The 17304-nt window shown below is 38.6% G+C and overlaps 1 non-coding gene across 1 annotated transcript; it reads right to left on the bottom strand.

The window, feature by feature from the left end:
* Window positions 1–4091: 4091 nt before the first annotated feature.
* Window positions 4092–4197, bottom strand: LOC114695133. The gene has a single exon (XR_003734813.1). It is a non-coding gene; the product is annotated as a U6 spliceosomal RNA (small nuclear RNA).
* Between the last annotated feature and the right edge of the window lie 13107 nt (window positions 4198–17304).

The following is a 17304-nucleotide window of genomic DNA, read 5'->3' as shown; positions in this document are numbered from 1 at the left end:
TTATTTACAAGCATTCACTGTAAAGGAATGGAAGTGTTTCACTGAGAAAAGCACCATGTGAACATTAATGGGCCATTTCCACTGACGATACACATCTTCCACAGACACATCTGGAACCTGATCAGACAATCTGATTATTGTTTTCTTTAGAGTAATTCCTTTATTTATCTTCTTAATTTGCTAGGCAAGACTATGTTTTAATACTTTATTACCATTAGAATTGTTGTTACTAAAATATTAAGTAGAGCTGTATGTTGATTAAAAAAATCCCCAGTATGGGCAAATTATTAACGAAAGACCTGTATTTTACTGATTTTAACAAAATAGTGAAAAAGCAACTGAATTGTAGTTCATTTCTCTGTCTTTAGAATTAGAATGACAGATACCAACTACATGAACAAGATGATTCCTGGAGCTACATCATGCAGCTCATGACCTGTGTTGCTTGATGCACTGGATCCTTATCTCCACAAAAGGGTAATATCATAAATGAGTAGTTCCAGAGAGGCTGCTGTGTGCATCATGTTGTCTCTCCACCTAACTTGCTTGGTGGTCATGGAACCACTGTACTCTTAGCCCAATCTTTGGAACATTAATATTGAGGATTCCTCATGCTGGCACATGAATAAACAGGATGTGCTCTCTGACCCACAGCTCCAGGGACTGTACTGGCATCAATACAAGTGGCTCCTGGCACTGCGTTTCTAGGGTGACAGAAGCTGTCACTGCAGGAATGCCAGCATGACAGGCTGATGGGCTACCCTGTATGCCCTGCTCTGGCTGGAAGGCCATTTTCTGTCTAAGACAGAACCTTCTATAAGAAAACATTGCTTCCTTGTGACATTTCCTGAAGTTAGAATTTAACACAAACATGATCATAATTCAATGCATAAAATACAATCTAGATAGCTTTATTTGCACTTCATGTTTTCTAGAAGGTGGAATTAGCAAGTTACATTTGTTTCTTTCTAATACATATGAATGTATGTTAGCACACACATGCTCTTTCTCTTACCAAACCCTGACAATTGTTCTTTTACTATCCCATATTTGAATTTTATTTATAGAAGGAGTGTCTGCATTTGCTCAAAATTAACACTTCCATATTTGACCACAGCATTTCTTACAGTGTATTTGTATCAGAGAGTTTTGCTAAAAAGTTTGCTCTTAATATTCCATGTTGTTGCCCACTTCCATCCACTAGGAACTGTACCTCTTGGAGCAGACTCAGGATGTCCCTAATTCTTCCCCTCTGAAGCTCTGAGCCTTTTCTTATAATCCATCTCCATTCCTTTATCTTCCACTGACTGAAAGAACTGCTCTCTACCAGGGAACCACAGCACCACACTAGGCTGGGACTTAGGTGGGTGAACTTTGTCCTCTATACTGTCCCAGTTAATTCTTTCCTGTCATCTCTTTTACCCTTTTCTTTAAGCCCATGTTCATCCCTTTGTAACTACTGCTAACCCTAGAACAGCTCTCAACCAGAGTCTAGAGATACAAGAGACATGTCTTAAGATAGTAAATGGAATTTACAGCAAGCCCACAACTAACATCATCTTAAATAAAAAGAAACTCAACTCATATACACTAAAATCAGAAATAATAAAAGAATGTTCACTTGCCATGCCTATTCAATATAGTACTTATGTCTTACATCAATAAGACAATTTAAGGAGATCAAATGGATACAAATAGGAAAGGAAGAAGTCCAAGTATCTTAATTTGCAGGTGATATTATTTTGTTCACAAAGGAACCTAAAGACTCCATGAGGAAACTTCTACAACTGCTAAATATTTCCAGCAATGCAGTAGGAAACAAAATTAGCACATAAAATAAGTAATCTTCTAATGTAAAACTGATAAACATACAAAGAAAGAAATCAGGAAAACTGTGCCTTTCAAAATAGCTTTAAAAAATCTTGGGATAGCTAGCCAAACAAGTGAAAGTCTCTTATGGTAAAAGCTTTTAAGATGTTGAAGAAAGAAATTGAAATTGAAAAATATGCCAAAATACAGGAAGATCTCACTTTCTCATGGATTGGTAGGATTATTATCGTGAATAATGGCCATAATACCAAAGGCAATCTACAGATTCAATGTAATCTCAATTAAAATTCCACAACAATTCTTTACAGAAATTGAAAAACAATATAAACAATATTTGACTTCTTGTGTAAGCATACACACACACACACACACACACACACACACACACACATACACACACACACACGAAAAGAAGAGAAAAGAGAAAAAGAAGAAAAAAGAGAGGAGATAAGAAAAGAAAAACAAGATAGCTAAAAGCATCCTGAATAATGAAATTAAAGAACCACTGGAGGTGTCAGCATCCCAGATTTCAACTTGTATCACAGATCTCCACTAATAAAAATAGCTTGGTATGCTCATAGACACAGACACCTTGGTCAATAGAACAGAGTTGAGGAGCCAGACACAATCCCATATGCCTATAGATACCTAAAGTTTGACAAAGATGACAAAAATACACACTGGAGAAAAGACAGCATCTTCAACAAACTAAATGGCTGTATGGAGAAGAATTCAAATAGACTCATATTTATCTCCCTGCACAAAACTAAGCCCCAAATGCACCAAAAACCTCAACATAAGGTCAGCTACCTGAAATCTGATAGAAAAGAGTAGGCAGTAGGCTTGAAATCATTGGAACAGAGGAGAATTTTCTGAACAGAACATCAGTGGTGCAGGCATTTAGACTAACAGTTAATGAATGAGACCTCATAAGTTTAAAAGCTTCTATATAGCAAAGGACACCATTATTCAAGCAGAGCAGTAGTCTACAGAATAGGAAAGAATATTTACTGATTACACACCTGAGAGAGGGTTAGCATCTAGAATAGATAAATAACTAAAACAACAGAACATCAAGAAAACAAATAACCCAATAGAAACATGAGATATAGAGCTAAACAGAGAGTTCTCAAAGAATGAAACACAAATGGCTATGAAACAGTTTGACATCCTTAGCCATAAAGAAAATGTAAATTAAAACTACATTGAGATTCCCTCTCATCTCATTCAGAACTGTCAACAAATAACAGCATGTGCTGGAAAGAATGAGGGAAAAGGAAACACTTATTCGTTGCTGGAGTGAGTGCAAACTTGGTATTGACACTATGGAAATCAGTGTGCAGAGGCCTCTGGAAGCTTAAAGATGGCCTACCTTAAGGCCTAACTATACCACTCTTAGGTAACTAAAGGACTCTATATTTTACTCCACAGATAGTGGCCCATTCATATAACCATAATAGCCAAAAATTAGAAACAGCCTAGGTACCCATCATCAGATGAATGGATAGTGAAAAGATGGTACATTTTTACAGTGGAATGTAATCCACCATTAATAAATTATGAAATTTGTAAGTGAATGGAGAAATCCTAGAATGAATCATCCTGAGTGATGTAACTCAGATATAGAAAAAGGTGAATATTACATGCTTTTTTCTTTTATGTGGATGCCAGTTTATAAGCTATCTCTATATATGTGTTTCAGTCCAAATAACCATAGAAGTTAGGTAATTAACAAGGGACCAGGAGGTACGGTGGATGTTCCAAGGAAAGAGTAATACAATGTAGTGTTATAAAAGTGATAAAGGAGAAACTAAGGAGATTAAATGTTGAGGCAGCTGTGAGGACAGGAAAAAGAAGGCAATATGGTGTGGGATAATTAACACTAGAAGCCTTTGGCAAAGCTGTATGGAAAGCTTTCTAAATAGTAGAAGCTTCTTAAATTGTACACACTAATGTTTCTCAACTTTCCTAATGCTGAGGCCCTTTAATACAATTCCTCATGTTATGGTAACTCCCAGCCATAAAATTATTTTCATTGCTACTTCATAACTTTAATTTTGCTATTGTTATGAATCATAATATAAATATCTTATATTCATGATATCTAACATGAGACCCAGGTGAAAGGCTCATTTGACACCCTCCCAATGGGGCCTTGACCCACAAGTTGAGAACCTCTGGTATATACATATAAAAGGAATTTAAATTGAGTCACAAATATAATGAGGGAGGAAATGTCCCAAATAGATACCTTTTATTTTTCAAATATGAAATACTTCATGAATTTGTGTATCATCCTTGCACAGGGCCATGCTAATCTTCTTTGTATCATTCCAATTTTAGTATGTGTGCTGCCAAAGAGAGCACACCAAATAGGTATATTATATCAGAAGTCAAATTTCCATTGACCAGAATGGTTTCTATCTTCTTGAGTCATTGACCTAAAGGATCCCACAAACACCCTCCAAAGTTACAGAATATTGCCAAGACAATTGGTTACCTTCCACAACCTGATGATAAAGCCCTAGTGTTGAAGACACCACTTATTTGTTTCATTGAACATGGAGAAATCAAACTGGTTCCCAGCTAGATTCACCCATGCTAACTAGCATCCATTGTGCTGGAAGTAACTATGCAGAGAAGAAAATTAATCATCAGTCTGATCCAGCTGTAGAGCCCGTCACATACAACAGAGATGTACCTACAAGTCAAACTAGTTCTATAATGGTGGCATAAATGTTATGGGAGTAACCAAGTACTGTTAAAATTGTATTTAAGACCCCCGCTATGAGATGGAAATCATACCTGACACTGTTAAAGTGGCCAATAACTTTAGAATAGATAGATCATGGGCCCTAAAGAAAACATAGTAATATTATTCTGCTAAAAGAACATAGCAATGAAATGGCTTCTAATAACATATTGATATCACAGTGCATCACTCAAACACTATAAGACTCTCTCTTTAGTAGATGGTAATTGACAGAGACCCACAGCTGGACAATGTTCAGAGAGCAAGAGACATTGGTACACTAAGCCCTAAATGGTATGTCTTCATCAAAACCTTTCCCTCAAGGCTCAATATCTATGTGGAAGAGGAGGCAGAGAGATTAAAAGAGTCAGGAGAGATGGATGACTCCATGGAAACAGGATCTTCCAGATACAACAGGACTGGTCCACATATGAGCTCACAGAAACTGAGCAGATTCAAACCAGAAAATAGCTCAACATGGAGAAGGAGATGTGGGCACAAATTCTCAACTCTAACCAAGGAGCTATTTGTAATTGATACATGCTGAGAAAGAGAAAATCCATTTTCTTTAGTGGAGACTCCATGTTTTTTATTTTATTTTTATCTATTTGTTTGTTTGGGATTTCATCTTTTTTAGGGGTGTGAGAGAGGAAAAAAATCATGAAATTGAGTGGGTAGGGAGATGATGAGTTGGAGAAGGTAAAGGAATATGATCAAAATTATTTTATGAAAAAATGATTTTTCTTTTATACTTCTTTCATACATTATATCCTGACTGCAGTTTCCCCTACCTCCACTCCTCCCAGTTCCTCCCCTAACTCCTCTACTCCTCTATCCCCCAGATACACTCCTCTTCCCTACCCCCCACCATACACACACACACACACACACACACACACACACACACACACACACACAACCACAGGGTATATGCAGAGGACCTAGTTCAGACCCATAGAGGGTCTGTGTTTGCTAATTCCATCTCTGTGAGCCCCTGTGAGTCTTGCTTAGTTGATTCTGTGGGCCATGTTCTCCCAGTGTTCTCTATTCCTCTGGTTCCTACAGTTGTGGTGATATATTGTATCCCTCAATATTTTGTGTACCCTAATAAAATTTATCTGGGGTCAGAGAACAAAATAGGCACTAGATTAGACATAGAGGCCAGACAGTGGTGGCACATACCCTTAATCGTAGCATTCCAGAGGCAGAGATCCATCTGGAATTCTGTGAGTTGAAGGTCACACTGGAAAGAGCCAGGCATGATGACACATATCTTTAATCCCAGCATTTGAGATCTCATGTTCTTGCTTGGGAAAAACACACACCTTTAATCGCATTAAGTTTTGGCAGTAAGCAGAAAGGTATATAAGGCCTGAGGACCAGGAACTAGAGGCTTTTAAGGTTTTATGCTTTTAAGCAGTTCAACTAAGACTCAGAGGCTCTTGGGCTGAGGATTTCCTAGAAGGCTTTTTAGCAGCAGTTTAGCTAAGATCTGTTGAGGTGAGGACTCAGAGGCTTTCAATCTGAGGAAACTAGATCAGCTGAGGAGCTGGTGAGGTGAAGTTGGCTGTGGCTTGCTCTGTCTCTCTGATCTTTCAGAATTTACCCCAATTTCTGGCTCCAGGTTTTTTATTAATTAGACCTTTGAAAATTTGTCTTACATACAGTCCTTTCTAGCCCTCTTCTGCGGGGTTCTCCTGGCTCCACCTAGCATCTGGCTGCATGTCTCTGCATCTGTTCCCATCAGCTGCTGGATGACACCCTCATGACAGCTGGGCTAGGCACTGATCTATGACTGTAACAGAACATCACTAGGAATTATTTCATTGACTGTTTTTTTGGCAGCTGTGTTTGGTTCTATCTTGAGTTTCTGGGCTGTCCTGCTTCCAGTTCCTGGACATCTAGGTAGAGTCAGGAGTGTGCTCCCTCTCTTGGCGTGGGCCTCTAGTTGGACCAGTCATTGGCTGGCCACTTCTACAAGTTCTGCACCACCATTACCACAGTACATCTTGCAAGCAGAACAGATTATAGGTCAAAGGTTTTGTGGCTGGGTTGATATCCCAGTCCAACTGCTAGGACCTTGCCTGGTAATAGAAGATGGCCAGTGTAGGCTTTGTATCTCCCATTACTAGGAGAGTTCACTAGGGTCACTCTTGTAGTTTCCAGGAAGTTTCCACCGTACTACATCCCTACCTTGTCCCCTAAATGCCTCCAAATTCAAGTCAGCTCTCCAAGTATTCTCTTCTCCCCATCTGATCCCTAGTGGTCTCATCCCCACCTGTCTTGAGTCCACCCATTACATCTATTCTATTTCACCTTCCCATGGAAATCCAAGCATCCCCTGTTGAGGCTTCCTTGTTACTTAGCTTATCTACATCTATGAAATGTAGCATGATTATCCTTTCTTTTACAGCTAATATCCACTTATAAGTAAGTACACACCATGTTTGTCTTCGTGGGTCTGGATTACCTTACTCGGCATGATCTGTTCTAGTTCCATCCACTTGCCTGCAAATTTCATGATGTCATTGTTTGTAGCAGTTGAGTAATACTCCATTGTGTAAATGTACCACATTTTCTTTTTCCATTCTTTGTTGAGGGACATCTAAATTGTTTCCAGTTCCTGGCTATTATGAATAAATCTGCAATGAACATGATTGAGAAAGTGTTCTTATGGAAGAATGGAACATCCTTTGGGTATATGCCCAAGAGTGGTAGAATTGGGTCTTGAGATAGATCAATTCCCAATTTTTTGAGGAACTGCCATATTGATTTCCATGGTAGCTATGGAAATTCCACCAGCAAAGTAGTAGTTTTCCACTTTCTTCTTATCATTGCCGATATGAGCTGTCACTTGTGTTTTTGATCTTAGCCATTCTGACAGGCAGAAGATGGAATCTCAAAGTAGTTTTGATTAGCATTTCCCTGACAGCTGGAGATGTTGAACATTTCTTTAAGTGTTTCTGAGCCATTTGAGATTCCTCTGTTAAGAGTTCTCTGTTTAGATCTATACCCATTTTTTAATTGGATTATTTCTTGAATTTTTTATATATTTTGGATATTAGCCCTCTGTCAGATGTGGAGTTCTTGAAAATCTTTTCCCATTCTCTAAGCTGCCATTTTGTCCTATTGACAGTGTCCTTTGACTTACAAAAGCTTTTCAGTTTCATGAGGTCACATTTATTGATTGTTGTCCTTAATGCCTGTGCTATCAGTATTCTATTTGAGAAGTTGTCTGCTGCATTAATGTGTTCAAAGATATCCCCCAATTTCTCTTCTATTAGGTTCAATGTTTCTGGCTTTATATGGAGGTCTTTTATTCATCTGGGCCTGAGTTTTGTGCAGGGTGACATATATGGATCAATTTGCATTCTTCTATATGCTAACATCCAGTTAGACTCATACCATTTGTTACGATGCTGTCTTATATTTTACCATTGTGTATTTCTGGCTTTTTTAATCAAAAATCAGATGTCCATTGCTATGTGATTCCCTTGTAGAATTGTTGGGTTACTTGTATATATACTATCATATCATCTGCAAATAATGATACTTTGATTTCTTCCTTTTTTAATTTGTATCCACTTTATCTCCCCAAGTTGTCTTATTACTCCAGCTAGAAATTCAATAACTACATTGAATATGTATTAAGAGAGTGGACAGCTTGTCTTGTTCCTAAATTTAGTGGAATTGCTTTGTGTTTCACTCCATTTAATTTGATGATGGCTATCGGCTTCCTGTAAATTGCCTTTATTATGTTTAGGTATATCCCTTGTATCCCTAATCTCTCCAAGACTTTTATCATGAAGGGGTGTTAGAATTTGTCAAAGGTTATTTCAAAATCCTCATCTAATGAGATGATCATATTTTTTTTCTTTCAGAATGCTTATATTGTGGATTACATTGGCTGTTTTTTGTATGCTGAACCATCCCTGCATCTCTGGGTGAAGCCTACTTTATCATGGTGAATGATCTCCTTGATGTGTTCTTGGATTCGGTTTGCAAGTATTCTACTGAGTATTTTTTCATCTATATTCATGAGGAAAATGGGTCTGCAATTCTCTTTCTTTGTTGAATCTTTGTGTGGTTTGGGTATCAGGGTAACTGTGGTCTCCTAAAATGAATTTGACAATGTTCCTTCTGTTTCTACTTTATGGAATAATTGGAGGAGCATTGATTTTAGCTCTTCTTTGAAAGTCTGGTAGAATTCTGTTCTAAAATCATCTGGCACTAAGCTTGTTGTTGTTGTTGGGAGACATTTAATGACTGATTGCATTTCCTTAAGAGTTATAGGCCTGTTTAAGTTGTTTATCTGATCTGAATTTAACTTTGGTATTGAGAAAACTGTCCATTCTCTTAGATTTTCCAATATTGTGGAGTACTGGTTTTATAAGTATTACCTAATGATTCTTTGTATTTCCTCAGTGTCTGTTGTTATATCTCCCCTTTCTTTTCTGATTTTGTTAATTTGGATATTCTCTCTCTCTCTCTCTCTCTGCCTTTTAGTTAGTTTGGACAAAAGTTTGTCTATCTTGTTGACTTTCTCAAATGAACAACTCTCTGTTTCATTGATTTTTGGTATTGCTCTCTTTGTTTCTATTTTATTGCTTTCAGCCCTGAGTTTGATTATTTCCTGCTGTCTACTCCTCTTGGATTTGTTTGCTTCTTTTTGGTCTAGAACTTTCAGGTGTGCTATTAAGTTGCTAGTGTTAGGATTATGCCCTTAATTATGTCACTATTCTGTGACAGCATCCCAGCCTAAAAAGTGGGCATGTCCCCTGTGCACTCTTCTTCCTTTCCACACTCTCTCCTTCCGTTCTCTTCTCTCCGCAGGTCTCTCTGTTTTCTCTGTTTCTTCTCTCTCTCTCTCTCTCTCTCTCTCTCTCTCTCTCTCTCTCTCTCTCTCTCCCAATAAAGCTCTAAACAGATAACCATAGCTTGTGATTCTTCCAATCAGCACTCTCCTCCACCGGCATGGCCAGCCATGAGTGCTGCAGTGCAACCAACATTTGGTGCCATTCAGACTCAGATAGACCACTGAGGACCTGCTGTAACTGTTGCTGCTTGCTGCCACCTCCCCCGGGCAGTGAAACCATGAGCGTGCATGTGTCCCTCACCTCCGCTGGACCCCTATACAGCTACCACTACTGATACCACCATGATTCTTCACCACAGTGAGTGAGTCTGCCATTCTTGCGACTGTAGTCTGAGTATATACTTTAAGATGGACATCCTGGGGGTTGTCCTAGGGCTGTGCTGGCAATGGCAGGCACATTTTCACTCCTGATGAGGGGGTCAATGCTGTCTAGGGTCCAAAGGTGGACCAACCACAGTGTAGCCACAGCCCTTCCCATCCCTTGATGAAGAGGACAGGAACTTGAGCTGATTCATAGATCTCTCTTCACTCTTGGGGATGCCCGAGATTGGCGTCTGATCCCGGTTTGTTATTTTAATTTTTTATTTTTCTCTCAGCTACAGCCATAGGACAAGGAGGAGGACACATTTACACATTTACCACCTACACTGGTAAATAGGGGTGGGTACTGGTAAACCTGGCCACATAACAGCATTGTGGAAACTTCTGCCAGTGAACGGGCAAATAAGAGTTACTTTATCCCCAAGCTTTCTGCTAAAGCTCTAAAACCTTCTCCTTCCCCACTTCTGCTTCTCCACCTGCAACCTTTTCTGTCTGACTTCCTCCGGAAGTGGGCGAGCTCAAATGGGCAGGCTTGGGAGGCTTCTACTGACTCTAGGCCTAACTCACCTTAACTCCACCCACTCATTCTCAAACTGCCTTGAGAGACACAGACAGGTCTGAAAGCAGCTAAGATCCATACAAATAACTTTACAGTAGTCAGGATGGCTTTTAAGCCAAAAATTCAGCTTATAGCCTTGGACAAGTCTTCCAAAAGGATCAGTTTATAGTCTACCTCCTGGTAGATCTTCCAAAAGCTGTCCTTAAGCAACCAATCATCAGGGAAAAAAATTCAGGACATGAAGTAATTCTGTCTCTTGTACCCTAGACCTCCCTGACTAAAACTTAAGCATCTGGAGAGCAAGGCTCCTGACCCCACAGGCAAGAGAGTCATCTGTGGCATTTAAGGTGTGCCAGGGAAGAGATAAAAGCCCCAAAACAAAATTGACAAGTGATGGCACTTGCTGACTTCCAAAAGCTGTTGGGTCCCTGTTTTAAGTGAGGAAAAGGCCACTGGCTAGTGAATGCCCTGCCAGGCCATCAACAGCCTTATTAAAAGTGCTGCCTAGAAAGACAACTAGTCAGCTGACTGCCCCCAGGCACCAAGACACATGGGTACATCAAGCTAAGACCTCCAGCAGACCTAGGCTTGGCTACAGACATGACAAGGAACCCAGAACACAGCAGGGAAGCGATCTGTTTCTTACCTTCTGGACACCAGAGCCACTGACTCAGTCCTGGGAGTTTGGTGATGTCATCTCTCCTTTATTGTCAGGTACAGAGGACAGCTTTACCCACCTCACCAGATTTAATTGCACCTTTAGAGTTACTGACTGTGTTTCTCACATGCATACAGACAGGGCCCTGATCTTTGCCTTGTCCATAATTAAAAAAAATAATAATTTCTCATGCACCACAAGCTTTTCTCTTCCCAGTCCCCTATTCTAGCTAATGGTACAGGACCACCACAGAACCAGAGTCCAAAGATCATCTAGTAAGAAACTATAACAGCTAAAAGGTATTTATACCCTCAGACCTAAAAATGTCTGGGCACTACAAAAAGACTTTAATATAAACATCTATTACTGTGAGGTGCTTTTAACAATTGATCACCTGTCTCCTGGATGCCGAACTAGTAACGGAAATAGGTACTTTAAAATAATCTGTCTCTGATAAAGCTTACCATGTTTCAAAATCCATTCAGACAGGCCGGATCTATCAACATAAAATAATAATGATTCTTTTCTCTCTAAGCTTTTTTCTGTCACCAGCATCTTGTCAAACAGAAAGTTCCCAGCCACAGCTAAGAGAGATACATGTCTCCAGAGCAAATGGATGACAGACAGCATTCCACAACGCCTGTCTACCTCTGAAGACTCCCTTTCTCCATTCCCCCAAGAGCCAACAGGCATCCAAAAGTCAGCTGGAAACAGTTTTTGAGAGGAATGACGCCCCTATTCCCATCTACCTGCTTTTTTTTTTATAATAATCAAAAGTCTGGGATGTAAGGATTATGTCCTTAATTATGTCACTAGCCTATAGTGGCGTCCCAGTCTAGAAAGCAGGCATGCACTCTGTGTGCTCTTCTTCCTTTCCGCACTCTCTCCTTCCGTTCTCTTCCCTCCACATGGTCTCTCTGTTTCTCTGTTTCTTCTCTCTCTCTCTCTCTCTCTCTCTCTCTCTCTCTCTCTCTCTCTCTCTCTCCCTCCCTCCCTCCCTCCCTCCCTCCCTCCCCCCTCTCTCCTTCTCTCTCCCAATAAAGCTCTAAAAAGGTAATCATGGCATGTGATTCTTCCAATCAGCACTCGCCTCCTCCAGCATGGCCACCACGGGCAGCAGCCAGCCACAAGCGCTGCAGAATAACCAACAGCTATTATGAAATCTCTCCAAATTCTTAATGAAGACACTTTGTTCTATGAACTGTCCTCTTAGCATAGCTTTCCTCATGTTCCATAAGTTTGGGTATGTTATACATTCATTTTCATTGAATTTTAGGAAGTCATTAATTTCTTTATTTCTGCCTTCAATCATTCAGTAGAGAGTTGTTCAGTTTCCATGAGTTTATAGACTTTGTGTTGTTTTTGTTGTTGAATTCCAGTTTTAATCCATGGTGGTCTGATAGGATTTGGGGGTAATTTCTATTTTATTATATCTGTTGAGACTTGCTTTGTGATCAAGTATGTGGTCAGTTTTGGAGAATGTTCCATAAGATGCTGAGAAGAAGGTGTATTCTTTTGTGTTTGGGCAATATGTTTTATATAGAATCCAGTTACTATCATAAAAGCTACTATTTGGAAAGGTCAAGGACTTTTTCTGAAAATCAAGCCATGGCTTAAAGATTCTTGGTGATATTTTAGCTTTTCTGTATATAGTAGCCAGTTCCTGCAATGATTTTTTGTATGCTATGTATGCTTCCAAGAACTCCTAACAGTGTATTTATCTGATATACTTCTCAAGCATCCTAGGTCATAATGACTAACATTTTCCTGACTTAAGATAAACACCTTTCTGGAGACACTGCCTAAGGGACACCTAGGTGTAAATAGCCTTATTTCTTGTGCAAATGAAGCTCAGATCCTACTTCCTCTCACAGTGGCATTCCAGAGCAATTGACTCAGAACAAAAGGGTTTTTTGTCTACCAGATGCAGTGAAGTATTGAGACAAAAATCCTAGTTCCAAGCAGAGTTGCCCCACCTGACCAGGAAGCAGCAAGGCAGCATTTGGAAGATTGTAGGTAAATTGGATGGGTGAGGAGGGTAGGAAAAGAAGGAATATAATGGATGGAGGATCAGAGGAGGAAGATGAGGTCGAAAGAAAGAAACCTTAGTTAAGACTATGAGAGGACAGGAAGAGAAGGGACAGTGAGGACCTGAGTGTAAGAACAGAACTGAAACTGTGTGGATAGAATTTTGGTTTAGAGGAATAAAGTGGATGGATGAAAGAGCACGATGTACTTAGATTATTTTCCCGCAGAATACCCCTGCCTTTAGTAGTGTCTCTTCTGGGCACCTGGGAAGGAAACTAAGGGGCTGGACCTCAAAAGTTTCTGAAAAATTTTATTCATAATGTCTACTAGCGCTAATATTTTCTGTTTAATTTTGGTCTGGATGACTTGTCCTTTAGTGAGAGTGGGATATTAATGTCTCCCACTATAAATGTGTGAGGGTCAATGTATGATATAAGCTTTAGCAGTGCCTCCTCTACAAACATGGGTGCCTTTGTGTCTGGGACATAGATGTTAAGAACTGAAAAATCATCTTGTTGGCTCTTTCTTTATATGAGTGTGAAGTTTCCTTCTCTATTTTGATTAATTTTGGTTTGAAGTCTATTTTTGTTAGAAGTTACAGTGAATGCAACAGCTTTTTTAAAAGATCCATTTGCTTGGAAAACCTTTTTTCAATCTTTTACTCTGAGGTGTTGTCTATATTTGATGTTGGGGAGTGTTTCTTATATGCAGCAAAAGGATGGATGTTGGAATTTGTGGCCACTGGCCACTCTCCCAGTTACATGACTGCTCATGTGCTGGCAAAATGATTAATTGTTCCAGGGCCTTATGTCCTACATAATCCGTGCACTGCACAATTATGTAAATTGTGCACAGCATGATCAAGCAATCTATGAGCATGCATGGTGTAGCTCCATAAGCCCATATGCACATGTGCAGGGGGAATCCATATAATGTGGGTCACAGACTCCTCCCTGCTTCTTCTTCTTCTTCTTCTTCTTCTTCTTCTTCTTCTTCTTCTTCTTCTTCTCCTCCTCCTCCTCCTCCTCCTCTTCCTCCTCCTCCTTCTTCTTCTTCCCCCTTCTCCTTCTTCCTCTCTCTCCACACATGTCTCTCAAACAGGCCTGAGCACACCCTCTCCTGCCCCCCCCACCTTCTCCTAATAAACTCTCATAGTGGGTTTTGTTGTGCCTTTTGACTTTTCCTCACAGGGTAATTAGTGCCACATGAAACCAACAATTATCCCATCAATTCTGTTAGTCTGTGTGTTTTTTTTTTTTTTTTTTTTTTATTAAGGAACTGAGTTATTAATATTAAAAGCTATCAATTAGCAATGATTGTTAATTCCTGTTATTTTGTTGGTGGTTGGGAGTATTATATGTATATACTTCCCTTCTTTTGGCTTTGCTGGTGTGTGTGTGTGTGTGTGTGTGTGTGTGTGTGTGTGTGTGTGTGTGTGCATTGCTGGAGGCAATTAACCTCCTTGGGTTGGCATTTTCCTTCTAGTGCTTTCTATAGGGCTGGATTTGTGGGTAGATATTGTTTAAATTTGACTTTACCATGGAATATCTTGGTTTTTTCCATCTATGGTGACTGAAAGTTTTGCTTGATATAGTAGTCTTGGCTGGCATCTATGGTCTCTTAGAGTCCACAGCACTTCTGGCTTTTAGAGTCACCATCGAGAAATTGGGTATAATTCTGATATGTCTGCCTTTATATGTTACATGGTCTCTTTTCCCTTGCAGCTTTTACTAGGTTTTCTTTGTTCTGTGTGTTTAGCGTTTTGATTATTATGAGCAAGTACACATTCATTTCTGGTCCAATCTATTGGTGTTCTGTATGCTCCCTGTACCTTTATTTGTCTCTTCTACTTTATATTAGGAAATTTTTCTTCTATTATTTTTGTTAAAAATATTTTCTGGGCCTTTGAGCTGGGAATGTTTGCCTTCTTCTAATTCTATTACTTTTAGGATTGTTTTCTTCAGTGTCGCCTATTTCAAGGATGTTTTGTGTCAGGAAATTTTTAGATTTTCTTTGACTGACATATCTACTTGTTCGATCATATCTTCAAAGCCTTAGATTGTCTTTTCTATCTCATATTCTGTTGATGATATTTGCTTCTGTGGTTCCTGTTCATTTACCTACAATTTCCATCTCCAGAATTCCCTCAGTTTGTGGATTTTTCATTGCTTCCATTTATATTTTCATGTCTTGAACAGTTTTATTCATTTCCTTCAACTGTTTGTTTTTTCTTGGCTTCCTTGGCTTTAAGGAATTTATTAATTTCTTCCAATTGTTTGTTTGTTTTTCCTTGATTTCTTTCAGGAATTTATTCATTTTCACTTTAAGGATCACTATCATGTTCATAAAGTTAGTTTTAAGGTCATTTTCTTGTGCTTTATCTGTTTTGATATTTTCAGGGATTTCTGTAGTAGGATATCCACACTCTGGTGGTGACATATTGCCATTATTGTTGTTGATTGTGTTCTTATGTTGGCATCTAGACATCTGGGTTTGGGGTAATTATAGGTCTAGGTGTCTATTTCTGAGTTTGTTGTATGGTTGTTTTCCCCCCTGGTTTCTGTTTCTTCTCTGGTCTTCCAGTTGGAATGACCTAAAGTTGAGTACAGGGTTTCTACCTAAGTTGAGAGCTGGAATTCTGGGGCTGATATGTCTTGTTTAAAAATAAAATAAGACATTTCATGTTGCGGTTTTTCTCTCTAACATTTATTTCACTGCTATGATCTTTAGAATTATTCAAAATTAAACCAATACCTATGGACCCTCCAAGGGACTGGACTAGACTGCATAAGCAAGTCAGTTGTGTAGCTTGATCTGCTTAAGGAGTCTCCTGGAAGTAGGATCAGGATCTATCCCTGGTGCATGAGCTGGCTTTTTGGAGCCCACTATCTCTGGTGGGACACCTCATACAGCCTTGAGGCAGAAGGGGCTTGGACCTGTTGTCTCTACTGAATATACCAGGCTCTGCTGACTCCCCGTGGCCTTACCTTCTTGTAGGAGGGAATAGGGGTGGGTTGGGGGGAAGCGGGAGGGGCAGGAGAAGGGAAGAAGGGGATCTGTAATTGGTATGTAAAATTAATAAAAATATATCATTTGAACTTTAGAACACATAAATTATAATTTCAATAAAAATCAATAATAATTTCAAAACAATAAAAGTTCAAAAAAGCAGATATAAATAAGTTAGTATTTGAATAAAGTATACATTTGTTTATGTTATTATGTTATATTTTCTATGAGATTCCAAAATTATCTTCTATATGCCACAAAGATTTAGTTGCTAATTGGCTACTGTTTCTTAAAACATTTTTTTTTAATTTCAAATAAAATTTTTATTTAGCTTTGATATAGAATTTAAGCTTAACTTAATTATAAAATGTCCTTGATCAAATCTATAAAACCATTCATCAGTGTGTGATTTGATTCAATGGAATATGATCAGAAACTTCAAAGGGGTCAAGAGAACTTGAAGGCAGTTCTACAGAGAGCAATGGAATCAGAGAGTTAAAGCTAGAAAGGACTTCAGAATCAATACTGTGCCTTTACTGCACAAAGGAGAAATAAATAGGAAAGATAAGTAAGACAAATATTCTAAGAGTTATTTATTTTGTTGAATGATAATGCAGGGGAGTACTTCCTAATTACAAATACGTATAGGAAAAGAGTATGAGGATATCAACACATCACATACAAACCCAATCATACACAATAGTGTACTATGATGGTATTTAGGCATTCATGCCCAATCAGGGAAAATAGTGAAATTATGTTAGTAAGATCAACAATTTTAAAAAATAGATAATTAAGCTCTCAATAAATTGAGATGTTCTAAGATTATCTGGAGAGCTTCAATTTGAACATCTGTATTATTTTCAGTATATATAACACTATTTGGCATTTACATAGCAATTTTTAGATCTCGAAGCATCTTTTTATGTATCTCAATAAGTAGAGACAAAACTAATGACATGAGTATTAATATCCCCCTTTATCCTTTCTAGAAACTAAAGAACAGAGAAAATCCTGTTTCACAAAAAAATATTAGTTGATATACAGCAGGCATTGAGAAAGGTCAAGCCCAGGTAAGAAATTAACAATAAATGAATCCAAAACCAAATCAAAAGAATATACATAGACAATGAAAAGAAATGAAGAAAATACATGCAAAAAAAGAGAGAAAATACAGTTGAGATGCTCATCCTTATACATGGTAAGTGAAATGCTAACTAATATTTTTATGGAAAAAGAGAACTATATTTGGATAATTAGTCTTGACAACT

Source organism: Peromyscus leucopus, chromosome 16_21 (genome assembly GCF_004664715.2).
Source record: "Peromyscus leucopus breed LL Stock chromosome 16_21, UCI_PerLeu_2.1, whole genome shotgun sequence".
Lineage (NCBI taxonomy): Eukaryota > Metazoa > Chordata > Mammalia > Rodentia > Cricetidae > Peromyscus > Peromyscus leucopus.
The sequence above is the reverse complement of the archived record's forward strand: the minus strand, read 5'-3'. Positions and strand labels throughout refer to the sequence as shown.